Source organism: Peromyscus leucopus, chromosome X (assembly GCF_004664715.2).
Source record: "Peromyscus leucopus breed LL Stock chromosome X, UCI_PerLeu_2.1, whole genome shotgun sequence".
NCBI lineage: Eukaryota > Metazoa > Chordata > Mammalia > Rodentia > Cricetidae > Peromyscus > Peromyscus leucopus.
Window position 1 is genome coordinate 90,187,230 of NC_051083.1, and position 15,554 is coordinate 90,202,783.

The 15,554-nt window shown below is 44.7% G+C and overlaps 1 pseudogene; it reads right to left on the reverse strand.

The window, feature by feature from the left end:
• Positions 1-571: 571 nt before the first annotated feature.
• Positions 572-1,466, reverse strand: LOC114681966 (annotated as a pseudogene).
• Positions 1,467-15,554: the final 14,088 nt, after the last annotated feature.

Here is a 15,554-nt window from a genome sequence, read left to right on the forward strand (position 1 = left end):
CCAAATAAGCATCCTGGGGAAATGGGCACAGAAATTTTACTTTCACAAGTGTTTAAGAGCCTTGATGATTCTTAGACACATTTCTTTTTTTTTTCTTTTTATTAAGAGATTTTCTATTCATTTTACCTATCAACCACGGATTCCCCTGTCCTCCCTCTTCCTACCCCCCAACCTTCCTCCCCAACCCACTCCCCATTCCCACCTCCTCCAAGGCAAGGTCTCCCCTGGTGAGTCAGCAGAGCCTGGTACATTCAGTTAAGGCGGGTCCAGTCCCCTCCTCCCTACACCAAGGCTGAGCAAAGTGTCTCAGCATAGGCCCTAGGTTCCAAAACTCCAGCTCATGCACCAAGGACAAAAGTTTTGTTAATATAAGGCCATCTGTTCAAGTCCACCTTGGAAATCTGTAACAGATATTTAAATATTACATGAAAAGGCATCTTTAATATACTTTTAAAAAAACATTTAAAGTAATTAGCTAAGAGTAAGTGTGTGCAAAAGTAATCATTTCCCCTTGAGGGCACTTTGTCCTTTGAAGGTGACAGGGTGCCAGGGAGGCTGAGAGGCCACATGGTTAATGCTTCAGCTTGCTACGGTCGCCATTGTCGTCCAGCATCTCCTCCCCAGCTGCAATGTCTCTGGAGGCGATGAGGATGAGACGAGGCACTCTATCGATGTCATGTAGTTTGGTCTGGCAATTCCCACACTTACTGTGATTGATCAGCCTCCCCAGGTGATTTGTTTCTCGAGTGGCATCCACACAGTAGGTTTTGTTCAGATATTGAAAAGAGTACATAGAGCAGCCTGTGGAGGGGTCTTGCGCATACCGAGCCTCTCGCTTCTTAGCATCGGTGATCTCAATGAGGTCCCCCTGGTATTCGACCACAAAGTCTCCCCGGGAGAACTGCTTGGTGGCAATCACACCCCTGCCTTTTTCATCAATGAGATCAATCTTCATGCCTTCTTCCTTTCGGCTCTTAATCAGCTAATCGGTTTTTTTTTCCTTTCTTCAGACTGAGGCTCAGCTTTGCTCTTCCTGGAGCTCCTTCGCACCAGGTAGAAGAAATCTGTGAGTTTTCTATTCTGCTGAGTTTTCTCTTGAGACTTTTCCGAGGGGCCTGTTTGGCAACCACAGTATTGATAGGATCACATGATAGGGGTGGAGTTTTTGGAGGTTCAGCTGCTTCAGATTTTTGGTTGGGAAAAGGTGCCCGGGGACCTCTCCTGGCGTCTTTGATCTTCTGTTCATCGGACTTCATGGAGCTTTGAATGGTATTCCCAGCATTTCTTTTCTCTTCTTGCTTCCTGTAGATTCCAGCTAATGGCTTCCCCTGGCATTTGACCTCGTGATGTGCAACTGAGTTCTCTTCCTGAAGAAAGGAAGCGCCTTCCAGAGCATTTGTACTCATGTAGGCATAGATCTTTGACTGCTCAGCAAACACATTCTCCTGAAGCCCAGCTAGGCCCATAGTAGCGCAGCTGGCACCCTTGCCCTCGCTGTGGCCCAGCCACAGGTGCTGCCACCTCCAGCGCTGCCAGGAAGGGCCCGCAGCGTTCCACAGCACCCCATAGCACCCTGCTTGCCCATGGCCAGCCAAAGATCTCTGTGAGGGAAATAAACAGACTGAAATCATTCATCTTACTGGTCCAAATACATACATTTTGCTCAGTCTCCTCCTGTCAGACCAACAGGTCTATAGGGTTCTAGACCTTGAGGATGCTTTCTCTTTCATTCTCCCTGTGCCAGGGAGCCAGCCTATATTTGCCTTTGAATGGGCTGATCAAGTGTCCAATGAGACTAGCCAACTAACATGAACATGACTACCCCAAAGGTTCAAAAATTACCCTATACTCTTTGGGGAGGCATTACAAAAAGACTTAGAGGATTCAGGGTGTCACACCCTGATTAAACTCTATCCTAATATATAGATGATATTTTCTGGCAGTATCCAACACTGCCATATGAAAGACACAAAGGACTTGCTGCAGCTGCTCCAGACATTGGACTAGCATGTCTCCATGAAAAGGCCCAGTTCAGCTGAACAAAAGTCTCCTATCTGGGCTACAAGCTAGCTCAAGGTAGGAGAATTCTCCGTGCTGCCCAGAAGAAAGCAGTCCTCCAGATCTCCAATCCCTAAACCAGGAAGCAGGTATGAGAATTCTTGGGGTGGCAGGAAATTGCGGGCTCTGGATTTCTAGGTTTGCTTATTCTGCCACGGTTGGGGTCCAGTCTTTGAAGTGGACTGAACCAGAGGAACAAGCTTTCCCGGAACTAAAGCGGGCTCTAACCCAAGCCCTAGTTTGGCCCTATTTGATGTCACTAGACTCTTCCACTCTTACATCCTTGAGATTCAGGGCATTGCAAAGGGAATTTTGACGCAGACCCTGGAACCTTGGTGGAGGCCCATAGTGTGTCTGTCTAAGCATCTGGACCCAGTGGCCTCTGACTAGCCATCTTGTTTTTTGTGCCATGGTCACAACTGCTATACTGGTAACGAAAGCTGGCAAACTTACTCTGAGCCAGGCCCTGACTCTAACAGTTCCCCCGGGCTGTGAAAACCCTCCTAATATCAGAGTTGGTTGCTCCATCAGCCCCATCTCACTTTTGCTTCTGGACAGAGTCTCAACCCTGCAATATTGATGCCTGACAACAACCTCGACGACTTGCTGGACATTTCTCAGGCTACTTGCCCAGACCTCCAGGGGACTCCTCTGCCTGAAGCAGAGGCTGATTTTTTTTTTTTTAACCAATGGAAACAGTCTTGTCATCAACAGAATCAGGAGAGCCAGAGCAGCAGCACCTACTCAGTGGCAAGGGGCAAAAGAGTCCCCATCATTAATCTGAGGGAACTAGCCCCTGGTAAGAAATGGGAAGTTGGCTTCACAGAGACAACGCTTCCTCATGTTAGTGCTTGTGAACACCTCAGGATGAATAAAAAGCCATTGCTATCTGGAGGGAGACTTTTCTGACAGTGGTCAAGACTCTTACACGAGATTATTCCTAGGTTGGGGCTACCCTGTCAGTTGGATCATAGTGGATTTGCTTTTACCTCATTTATAGCTCAAATAGACCTTAAACATAACCTGGAAGCTCTACTGTGCCTACCAACCTCAGAGCTCTGGGAAGGTCAAATGCATGAACCCTCTCTAAATAAATTTTGGAAACCAGTGAAAATTGGTCTGACCTTTTACTCCTGATCCTTCTTAGGGAAAGATGCACCCCTCAAAAAGCAGGATTCACCCCCATGAGATTATATTTCAAAGGGCACCCTCCTTGCTGCCCTATTTAAGAGACCATATCGTTGAGGAGATTATTAATTAGTTTCTTTCACAGTATCCCCAGTCTCTCCAACAGGTCCAGATTGCAGTCCGGTCTAGGGTTTGAGATGCCCTTCCAGTTCCCTCCTTGGTGCCCTGTCATTCATACTGATCCAGGGCTACATGGGCATCAAGAAGTTTCAGAAAGAAGGACTGACACCTGCTTGGAAAGTACCTCATACTAGGCTGAGCTCAGTCACGCTTAAGTGGATTCACACCTGTCTTCATTACTCTCATGCCAAACCTGTTCCAGACCAGGACCAGAAAGTAATTGTCTCACCCCCAACATACACTCCAGCTAAGACTCTCTTGTAAATTAAACTCCTCTTTGTTTATATAGTCCCTCTTAGTGTGGGTAGGCCGTCTACTTATTCCTTTAATCTCATCTGCTTTCACACTGAAAAGTGCTGGCAGAGGCTAACTAGACTGAAGGGTCAAATAAGCCTATATTAAAGACTGATCTCATGAATCTCTTAAACCTTCCCACTGATAAGGCTGGAGGTTACCTTCTGACAGACTTGGGAGAAATGTCTTCTAGCATCACACTGAAGAACCAAAGCACCCCCATTTCAAGCAAGCCCCTCACCCCAGCTTGAAAGAGGTCTGAGTTTCAAAATTCTCAGAGCTGCCGACATAGGACAAAGTCAGGATGTTTGAAGAGCCATCTGGTAAAAACTGATTAACCATCGAATGCCCCAGTGCCGAAGATGGTCAAAAGTACAAAGTCAGGATGTTTAAAGGACTATCTGGTAACAATTGATTAACCACAGAATGCCCCAATGCCGGAGATAGTCTATAAAGTTTGACAAACAACAGGTTAAAACTACAAAGTAAGATAACAGAGAAATTCTGGAAAGCCCCTAAAACCTGAGCCAATCAGAATTGTACTCGTACTAGCCCCCCCTAAATGATGTAACCTTATGGTTTTTACCTTTAAGAACTGAGCTTGCAGAGGGGTGGGCACCTCCTCCAGCCTCTACTGTGTTGGATGGCTTGAGGTCCCTTTGTCTCTGGTGGTCTCTTGCACCCAGGGCACAACAACACACAATTGTTTAAATGTTAAAATAGACAGAATTTAGCCGGGCGGTGGTGGCGCACGCCTTTAGTCCCAGCACTCGGGAGGCAGAGGCAGGTGGATCTCTGTGAGTTCGAGGCTAGCCTGGTCTACCAAGTGAGCTCCAGGAAAGGCTGCAAAGCTACACAGAGAAACCCTGTCTCGGAAAACCAAAAAAAAAAAAAAAAAAAAAAAAAAAAAAAAAAAAATAGACAGAATTTTACATATGTCCCTGTAAACAGGAAGAGGATTTAAAAAAAGAGCCCCAAACAAAAGGTCACAATGTAACCAAGAAGAGAAACACTTCTGTTCCAAATGGATATATACAGTCATTGCCATGTGTTTAGGGGTCCCAAATGAAGCTGCATTTCTTTATGGAGGACACCTATGGGGTTTGCTCCAACCCTGCAACTAGTAATCCTGTGTACCTACAAGTAAACAAGCTTCTGTATTTTTCTTGGGTTGTTGGTTCCTCGTGGTGTATAAGATTATATTCAACTAGGCATGATTGGAGGGCTCTGTTTACCATCCAAAGCAGGCTATATTAGACACCCCCTCTACCCTATTGGCCTGATAGCCCAATTGGAAAAGTCTCTGGTCTCACCTCCCTCCCTCTCCTCCTCCTCCTTCGTTCTCTCCTCTTCCTCCTCCTCCTCCCCTCAAAGTAACCTGGAGCCAAGAGCTCCTTTGGGAGCTTTTACCACCCCTGGATATATGTTAATTAACTCCATTCCTGAACTGACCTTTTATTATACTTCAGGAAATGCACCACTTCCTAAATTATATACAGCCTGAGGTGGCACAAGACTGCTGGATTTGTTTAAAAGCCAGACTTCCTTACTGTATTGGGAATAACTGTGTTCTCCAACTGGTCTGCTTGTCTGTTCCCAGAAATGCCCATTATGTTGGGAGATGCAACTGGAAACATCTCAGGTCTGGGGAGTGGGGGGCAGAGTCCCTGCAAGCTTTATAGCAGGCAGGAAATGATCCATGAAGAGACAAGAGTGAAACTTGGTTCAGCTTGATTTAGGTCTTTGCAAGTCTGACACCAGTTCATTTATTTTAGCCACATTTAAAAGCACAGCATAATTTTGAAAAAAAAGTTTTTTAATAACAATTAACTCAGTCCCGTGAGTGCAACAAAACTTAAGACGTGGTTATGCTGAAGTTTTTGACTTAGAAGCAATGCTTAACACCAGGCGAACTCTGGGAGTCCAGTGAAAGAGAGAGAAGAGGGATTCTGTGAGCAAGGGGCATCAAGATTATGATGGGGAAATCTACAGAGACAACCAAACCAAGCTAGTGGGAACTCATGAATTTTAGACCAACTGCTATGAAGCCTCCATGGGACTGGACTAGGCCCTCTGCATAAGCGAGATAGTTGTGTAGCTTGATCTGCTTAAGGGGCCCCCTGGCAGTGGGATCAGGATCCATCCCTGGTGCATGAGCTGGTTTTTTGGAGCCCAGTGCCTATGGTGGGACACCTTGCACAGCCTTGAGGCAGGGGGAGGGGCTTGGACCTGCCTCAACTGAATGTACCAGGCTTTGCTGACTCCCCATGGGAGGCCTTACCTTTTTGGAGGAAGAGATGAGGGGTGGCTTGGAGGGGGAAGGCTGGGGAAAGTGGGGGGAGGGATGAGAAAGGGATCTGTGGTTGGTATGTAAAATGAATAAAAACTTTCTTAATAAAAAATTTTTAAAAAGAAACAATGCTTAAGAGAAGGGTTTAGGGAGAATGACTGTGGAAAACACAATCCCTGTGGGAGTCAGGATTTGGCCTGTCTCTAAAATAATATAGAAGTCACTTAGGCTGATGTAAAGTACAAATGATATCTCTCTCAAGGATGAGTTTTATGGTCTAGAAGAAATGCTCAAAATTTAAGGGGAAAGGGTCTGGAATAAGTAAAACAAATTCTGGGAGATACGGGCAGAGCCTGGCTCATCAGAGAGCAAAGGATCACCAGGTTGTAAACTGTCTCCTTTCCGAGCATTCCAGGAGGAACAGCTAAGCATCTCATATCATTGAAGAGATAAATTGTGTTTCACCTTCAGGGCTTTCCTGTACTTATGTGTACACAAAGACGTTTTTGCGCTCTACACTCATGTCTTGTCACTGCGAATTACCTCCTTGCTAATTCTCCCCTTTCTGCCTCTTGTCTCGTGTAATATGAGGCTCGTGATTATTCTGAACATAGAACCTTATTTCACTTCCACTGGAACTTGGTTTGCCAGTTCCACTAGTCTCATTGACTATGTGACCTCAGAACATCTGTAATAATATTCTGTTTTATGTATGGTTGCGCAATACTCCCCCAAGTGTGCGCTTATTCAGGACCAGAGGAGGGCACCTTTTCTTCCCCTTTGGAGTGCAACCCCTCCCCTTGGCCCAATGTTGGTAGGAATGGGGGTGGTAGGCACTGCTGCATTGAGTGCTATGGTTCTGATAAGAAGAGAAATGGGCTTCCAACAGATGAATTATCAGATAGGTGCAGACAGTAGACGCCGTCAGTTCTCTATTGATAAGCTCCATGCATAGAGTAGAGTAGAGTTCTTGGCAGAAGCAGTCCTCCAAAACCAGCCAGGCTTCGATTTGGTTTTCATGTTCCTGAGAGGTCTTTTTGTGACACGAGGTGAGGTGTGTTGCTAACAAATCAGCACTTAGCAGAGAGACCTTACAAAAGGTTACAGTTGATTTAGATAAGGGACCGCAGGAGCTTGAGCCAAATAATTCCTAGTACCATAAAATGTGTGATTGGAACCTATGACTCAGAATCTTCCTCACTGGCCTGGCTGGCCCCTTACTCCTCCTCTTTATAGGACTTGTTGTGGGACCTTGTATAGTATATTGCCTTTTAAAGTTCACCAGACAAGGACTTGCCTCAGTTAAACGACTGTTGGTACTGAGTATTTATTCCTTAGCTAAGATAAAAAAAAAAAAAGATTTTATCGTAACTAGAGAAATGGGGAGTGAAATGACTAAGGTAAACACTATTTTGTTCCAACTTTATCTTGTGTCTGCCTAAAACTTCTCATCCTTCCACCCCCCAACAGCTACAACTGCCTTGGTAACACTTTGGGGACTGTCTATGACCCTGACCATGGTCCAGATATATTAACCAAAATAGTTGATGTTTGGGCAACTTAAACATAAAACTAAAATAACTAGAGGGAAATGGAAATAAAAAAAATTGTCATGCAGTGTCTGGAAAATACTGCTGAGATTTGCAAAAAAAAAAGCAAATCCCTCGCTAATGTGCTCCCTCTCCCTCAGAGCGCTGATGTAATCGTGGTTTTGTCTTTTAAAACACTGCACCCCTGAGCTTGGTCACCAAGAGACTTTACAGAGGCATGAGCCTGCCATCAGTCTGGCCATTAATAAGAGGACGCAACACTTTTAATTGGTTTAATCAGTGTAGTTGTTAAGAACTATCTTGGGTGGATCATTTCAAGGTATATGACACCAGGCCTGGCCTTCATTCATATTCTTAGCTACTGTACCCTCCCATTTCTCATTCTTACAACATTTGAAATAAAAACTATGAATCTCTTTCAATTCCACTCATGAAAATGTACTTGATAAAACTATAATAAATATTTATTTTATTAAAATATTCAGTTTTATCTGTAAACTAGCAGAAATTAATGGACTCCTGAGACCTTTGTGTACTTTGCTCTCTAGAATGACCGGTCTTCACTTTTTTCTTTGTTTTCAGTTAATTTTTTAGGTAGGCATATAAATTACTAGGCTTCATCTAAGTATTTTTATACATAAGTGCTATTATGCTTTGTTCTTAATCATTTCCTTCCTCCATGCTCTCTGTCTCCTACTCCTCACATGATCTTTCTTAGTTACATGACCATCCATACTCACACATAATATACAAACACTTTTACATAATTTTAAATCTATGCTGGGCATATAAAACACACAGTATTTGAGTTTCTGATTTTAGCTTATCTCTCTTAACATAATGATGTATAGTTCCACCCATTTTCCTACAGATGTGTTGATTTACCTTTTCTCTGTGACTGAATTAAATAACATTGTACATATATACATTTTCATTATCCATTCATCTGTTGATGGACACCTAGGCTGGTTGCATTGCCTGGCTATTTTGAACATTACAGCAATAAACATAGGTAGGCAAGTATCTCTTGGAGTCTTTCAGGTATCTACCGAAGAAGGCATAGCTGGATCATGTGGTAGTTCTATTTTAGGGGTGTGTGTGTGTGTGTGTGTGTGTGTGTGTGTGTGTGTGTTGTGCATATGTGTGTGATGAATCTCCATACTGATTTCCATAGCAGCAGTACCAGTTTCCTCTTTACCCATATTCTCATTAGAATTCTAGTTATTTTTTTCCTTGAAGATAACCAATCTGACTTGGATAAGATAGGATCTAAGAGTCGTTATAATTTAAATTTTCCCAATGGCAAATATGTTAAACTTTTTTTTCAAATACTAAATTTTCATTTAGATTTTTTTATAACATAATTGTTTTTGATTCCTTTGGAATGTCACATCATGTACCCCAATCCCGCTCACCTCTCAGTCCCTTCATATCCTCCACTCACCCTTGCAGCATTTCCCCAAAAGAAATGCCCCCCAAATCAATTAAAAACAAAACAAAACAACAACAAAAAATCCTCACTCCTCTGTCTTTCCAACCTCTAATTCATTCATCCTAATGTCATTGGGTGCTGTGATGTGTCACACAGTTATATCCTTTTGTTCCATCAGCCCCATCCGAAAAATGTCCATTGCAATGAGTCATTGGTCTGGTTCAAGACCTCTGGTACACCATCATCACTGGACCCTCACCAAAACTCCTCTTGGATATCCTGCTGATGCCCTGAGTCATGGATATCCTGTGGTTATTGTTCTGCAGGACCAGTCCCTTCACACACTCCAGCAGGTCATAGATGGGGTGGATGTTAGGGTGGGCCAACCCAAGGCCAAGAATGTGGGTCTGAGTGCTAGCTGAGCTGGTCTGTCTGGGCCACTGGGACCCCTTAGGTGAGGTGCAGAGCCAGCTCTTCTAGGCCTGTGCCATCAGGTCCAGCTCTCCCATGCCCATGGTGAGGGGTGGGGCCAGCTCTCCCAAGTGCATGGGCCAGTTCTACCATGAGGGATGAGGCCATCTCTCCTGCTGCAGTGTTCAGTAAGGGGCAAGGCCAGCTATCCTGGGGCCAGTGAGGGGCAGGGCCGGCTCAGCACAGTCCTTGAACTTCAACATGCATGGCTCCTATGACCTGTGGCAACATGGTCCATGGACATCATCAGAGATCCCAGCTGCAGGAGGAACGTGGACACAGACATGGCCCTTGGCAGCAGCTCAGGCCTGGATGTCACCATGGCCCTGGTGGCAGCACAGGCCACCCAGATCAGTATGACCCTGGTGGCAGCAAGGCTCTCAGATGCCAACATGGTCTCAGGTGGCTATCCAGATCCTTGGCATCTGCATAGCCCTTGGTGGTAACAGGAGCCACAGACATCAATTCAGACCTGGCTGCTGCTGGGCTATGGATCCAGACATGACCCTAGGCAGCAACCTGGACCTAGATGACACCATGGCCCCAGGTGACAGTACAGGTCACTAAGATCAGTGTGGCCCCAATGGCAACATGGCCCTTGGGCACCAACATGATCACAGGTTATAGCCTAGATCCCAGGTGTCTGTGTGGCCTTTGGTGGCACCATGGGCCACAGAAATCAACACAGATCCCAGCTGTAGTAGGTCCATGGACCCATACATGGTCCTTGGCAACAGCCAGGGCTGGGATGTTACCATGGCCCCAGGTGGCAGCATAGGCCACTGTGATCAGCATGCCCCCCACAGCAGCATGGCCCTCGGACACCAGGTTGTGGCTCAAACCCCAGGCATCAGCACTGCCTTTGATGGTTTTAGGAGCCACTGACATCAACTCAGTTCTTGGATGCTTTAGGGCCATAGACTCAGACATGGCCCTCAGCAGCAGCCCTGACCAGGACAACACTATGGCCCAGGGTGACAGTGCAGGCCATTCAAATCAGCATGGCTCCTGAAGCAGCATGGCCCTTGAACACCAACATGGTTCCATCTGGTAGCCCAGACCCCTGGCATCAGCGTGACCTTCAATGGAATCAGGAGCCATAGACCTTATTGACACAGACCCTGGCTGTGGTAGGACCACGGACCTAGACATGGCCCCTAGTTGCAGCCCGGACCTGGATGTCATCATGGCACCTTGTGGCAGTGCAGGCTACTCAGATCTGTATGGCCCCAGCTGCAGCATGACCTTAGATCCCCACATAACCTCAGGTGACGGCCCAGACTCTGGGTATTTGCATGGCCTTCAGTGGTTATTAGGAGCCATGGTACAAGCCATGGACCCAGACATGGCCCTATGCCATGGCCCAGGCTCGGACATCACCATGGCCCCCAGTGGCAACACACACCATCCAGATTCGCATAGCCCCAGCAGCATGGCCCTTAGACACCAACATGGACTCAGGTGTCTGACCATACTCGTCATCTGCATGGCCTTCACTGGTTACTAAAGCCATGGACATCACAGACCCTAGCTGCTACAGGGCCTCGGACCCAGACATGGCCCCCAGCAGCAGGTCTCGCCCAGATGTCGGTTTTCCCCCAGTAGCAGCACAGGCCACTTAGATCAACATGGCTCTAGTGGTGGCACAGCCCTGGGATATCAAAATGGTCACAGACACTGAGCATCCCTGTGGCCTTGGTGGTAACATGGGTCGTGGATATCAACACAGACCCTGGCTGAAATAAGACCATAGACCCAGACAAGGCTTTAGACAACAGCCTAGGCCCGGATGCCATCTTGGCCCTGGGTGGCAAGCAGTCTGTCAACATCAGCCCATGCCTGTTATTCAAAGAAAGAAATTTACCAACAAAATGATGAAGGAAGATTTTAGCAATTAAGAGCACTTACTGCTGTTAAAGAGGCCCTGGGTTCAAATCCCGGCACCCATATGATGGTGCACAACCACCCAGCTGCAGGGGACTTTTTGCCCTCTCCTGGTCTCTAATAATGTATCCGGCATACACACACATTATTATAAATAAATATTTAAAGAATGAGTGGGCAAAATAACTGAAAAGAGAGTTTTAAAAAAATCTAAATGAGATCCACAGGTCTGCCTGATGCCATGTAGCTTAGGTGAGCAAAAGATACCCACAGAGTAGCCTGGGTCTTCACAGTCTAGGCTGCCTGAGGTGGGAGCCATTATGATGAGCAAGTGTATGGTGGAGAAACGGGAGAGAAAGAGAGGTGGCATGGTTCATGTGCTGTGGAAAGAGGCAAATCTTTTGCCCACCTAAGCTACGTGGCATCAGGCAGACCTGTGGATCTCATTTCATGCCACCTGAGAAGTGCATGTATCAGTCCTGTGGGCTTATACTGGCAAAGGACTGTCCATCCTATATCTGTCTTACCTTTTGAAAACAGACATTATTGTCCTCTCCTGCCACCAGAGAAACTGCATGTGTAAGGATTATGGGCTATGACTGGCCTATGACTGTCCATACTCTATCTGTCTTACGTTTTAGGCACAGCTTTTACTTCCTCTCCTGCCACCAGAGAACTGCAGGTGTCAGGCCTTGGGCTTAAACTGGGGTAGGACTGCCCATCCTATATCTGTCTTAAGTTTTAGAAACAGCTTCTATCTTCTATTCCTGTGACCAGAAAACTGGACAGCACTAAGGTAGAACTGTCCATCCTGTATATGTGTCGTACCTTTTAGGAACGGCTTCTAACTTCATTTCATGCCTGAGAGAACTGCAGGTATGAGGACTGTGGGCTTACATGAGGTAGGACTGTCCAGGCTCTATCCGTCTTACCTTTTAGAAACAGCCCCTGCCTTCCTCTTCTGTAACCAGAGGTATGCATGTGTGAGGTTGTGCTTGATGTCCTTCTTTGCTTTGATAGTTCTTTGTCCTTCTTGTTTCAGGTGCCATTGAGCTTCCCTTGTAGAGTTTCAAAACACTTCCTCTCTTTTTGCTTAGAATGAGCTGTACTTTTTTCTTTGTATCTCCCTTCTTCACTTATTCACACAGAGGTAGCCTTTATTCAGTCATCCTACCCAGAAGTCCTCCAAGCTGGATCTTTTTTTTTTTTTTAAAGCCATGAAAAGGGAGATGCAAATGGAAATGTTGCCCTTTCTGAAGAACTCTCAACATGGGCAAAATAGAACCAGGAACATTTTTTCATCATAAACTGTCACCATATGTCCTTCAAATTCATATTAACATTTCAAGAATGGACCAGTTAAGAGGCTGCAGAGAAACCTCAGTAGGTAAAGTAGGTACGTAAAGTACTTTCCACACAATCATAAAACCTGAGTTTAGATCTCTAGTACTCATGTCAAAAAGCCAGGTATAGTGGCTCACACTCCTGCTCCCAGTGCTGGAAAAGTAGAGTCAGATGGCTCCTTGGGGCTTCCTTGCCATTCAGCCTAGCTTAATTAGCCAGCTCCAAACAAATCAGAGGCCTTATTTAAAAAACCAAGGTTGACGGGGCTGGAAAGATGGATCAGTGATTAAGAGCACTGACTGCTCTTCCAGAGGACCCAGGTTCAAGTTCAAGCACCCAAATGGCAGCTCATAACTGCCTATAACTCCAGTTCCAGAGGACCCAACACCCATGGCAAAACACCAATGCACATCAAATAAATTAAAATAATTTTTTAAAAAAGGTAGATGGCTCCTCAGGAATGACATTAGAGCTTGAACTCAGTCCTCCACATGCACACGTGTAAGCACACACATAAACAAATAATGGACTGATTAATTATAGAAGGAAACATGGCAAACACAAGCCAAATTCTGTCTGGAAGGTCCAATCTTAAAATCAGGCTCTTGTAAATAGAAGTTTCTGTCCTGCCAGCAACTCCCAAATATCCAGCAGCTGCTTCCCAAATTGCCACACAGAGGCTTATATTAATTATAAATGTTCAGCTGGTAGTTCAGGCTTATTACTAACTAGCTTTTACACTTACATTAACCCATAATTCTTATCTATGTTTAGCCACGTGGTTTGGTATCTTTTCTCAGTATGACATTCTCATCTTGCTTCCTCTGTATCTGGCTGGCGACTCCTGACCCCACCCTTCCTCTTGCCAGCATTCTTAGCTTATCCCACCTATACTTCCTGCCTGGCTACTGGCCAATCAGCGTTTTATTAAACGAATTCAAGGGACAAATCTTTACAGTGTATAGAGCATTATTCCACAGCAGGCTCTAGCAAGACTGATACCAAAAGAGCCTTCCTGAACATGCTCAGAGTTTAGAAAGTGTTACCTCTGTGAAAAATGGAAACCCTTGTGTAGACTTGAAAACCATAAACAGATGACAATGATCAAGCATGGTGTATCCCATGGATAAGTAAATTGAAGGATAGAAAAAAGCACATGAGTACTGGGGATGTAGCACAGTTGGTAGCGTACAAGGCATTGAATTCAAACCTCAGCTGAATACTGTGAAGGAATGTGAGAAAAGACCAAGAGGAAGTGATACAAATATGATACAAGTATACCAAAGGAGAAAAGTGAGTGATAATGGGGAAATAATAGTCAAACAGAAATGGTTGATAATTTCCCCCCCCCCAAAAAAAATATCACTAAGTTTAGAACTTATACCTAGATACCTCATTTAGTAAATGCTACAGGACAGCTACAACACAGACACTGCTAGAAGGCAGTAGAGTTGCCAAGTTTTTCACAGTATACCTGTCTGTGTCAACTGCAGAATGCCATAACACATTTTGAGAGAAAAGAATTATCCTCCTAGAGTTGTATTCTTAACCAAAGTATCATTAAGGATGAAGTTACAACACATGGACCTCTGGACTTCCAGGAAGCTCCTTCAAGAAAAGCATTGTTGCTTCAGCTGCTAGATAGCAGTCACATGCTAAAGGTCAGCTATGAGTGCCTTCAGCTATGACCTGCACTGCAGAGAGCTGATTTCTCCAAGATCACACATTCCCAAACAGACCACCTCCAGGACTGATCCAGGTGAGTGGAGCAGTGGCATTTGTTCTACATAAAGGCAGACCAGGTTACTTTCAGCATTCTGCTTGGGATCAAAGAAGACTTTTGTTGAACTACATTATTGACACACAACTGCTTCTGCCAACACTGACTTCTTTCTGTCTCTTTACCCTAACACTGACCTCTTTCTGTCTCTTTACCCTTTCTTTAGGCCTGTATTCTAAAAAAATTTCATGCATACTAAATTCCATATGGAAGGCAGCTTCCTCTGAACTCATGTCGGTTTGTATTTAAATATTTTGGTACATGCATGTGCGTGCGCGTGCGCACACACATACACACATGCACACGCACACGTTTAAGAATATATATATATATGTATGTATTTAGGAATATATATATGATGTACATAGACATATAAAAATATACATATATGAATATTTAGACACACATATATAAAGTGCCTTATCTGTCTCTGTCTCTCTCTGTAACAACAAAGAAGAGGACATGAATTTGAAAGAAGGGAGAAATGCATGGGAGGAGTTGGAAGAAGAAACAGAAGGGAGGGAATGATGTAATTATAACTTCAAAAAATAAAATACGGCCAGGCAGTGGTGGCGCACACCTTTAATCCCAGCACTCGGGAGGCAGAGGCAGGAGGATCTCTGTGAGTTCGAGGCCAGCCTGAACTACCAAGTGAGTTCCAGGAAAGGCACAAAGCTACACAGAGAAACCCTGTCTCAAAAAAACCAAAAATAAATAAATAAATAAATAAATAAATAAATAAATAAATAAATAAATAAAATACATATTATTATTTTTAAAAAGACCGAGTAATGGCCCAAACTTGCTTAGATTAATTTATGAGACTTGAATTACTGAACTCAGGCTCTTGAAAGGTACCAGAACTAGAATATGTGCACTTTAAGAATTTTTTTTCTTTCGATTGTGTCTTTCAAAGCCGTAATGGTGTGATACCAGTCACCTGACATGATTCTATAATATTATAATGTGTCCATGAGTATATTCCTCTCACAGAGAAACTAGAGGGCTCCAGGGTTCCTGTTGCCAACCAGGAGATTAGCGAACCACATTGAGTGCCCATTCTGATTGGGTAATGTGTTGCCAGGCAGAGGAACCATCCAATCACACTCAATATGTATATTGGATCCCTGATAGGTTTGTTAT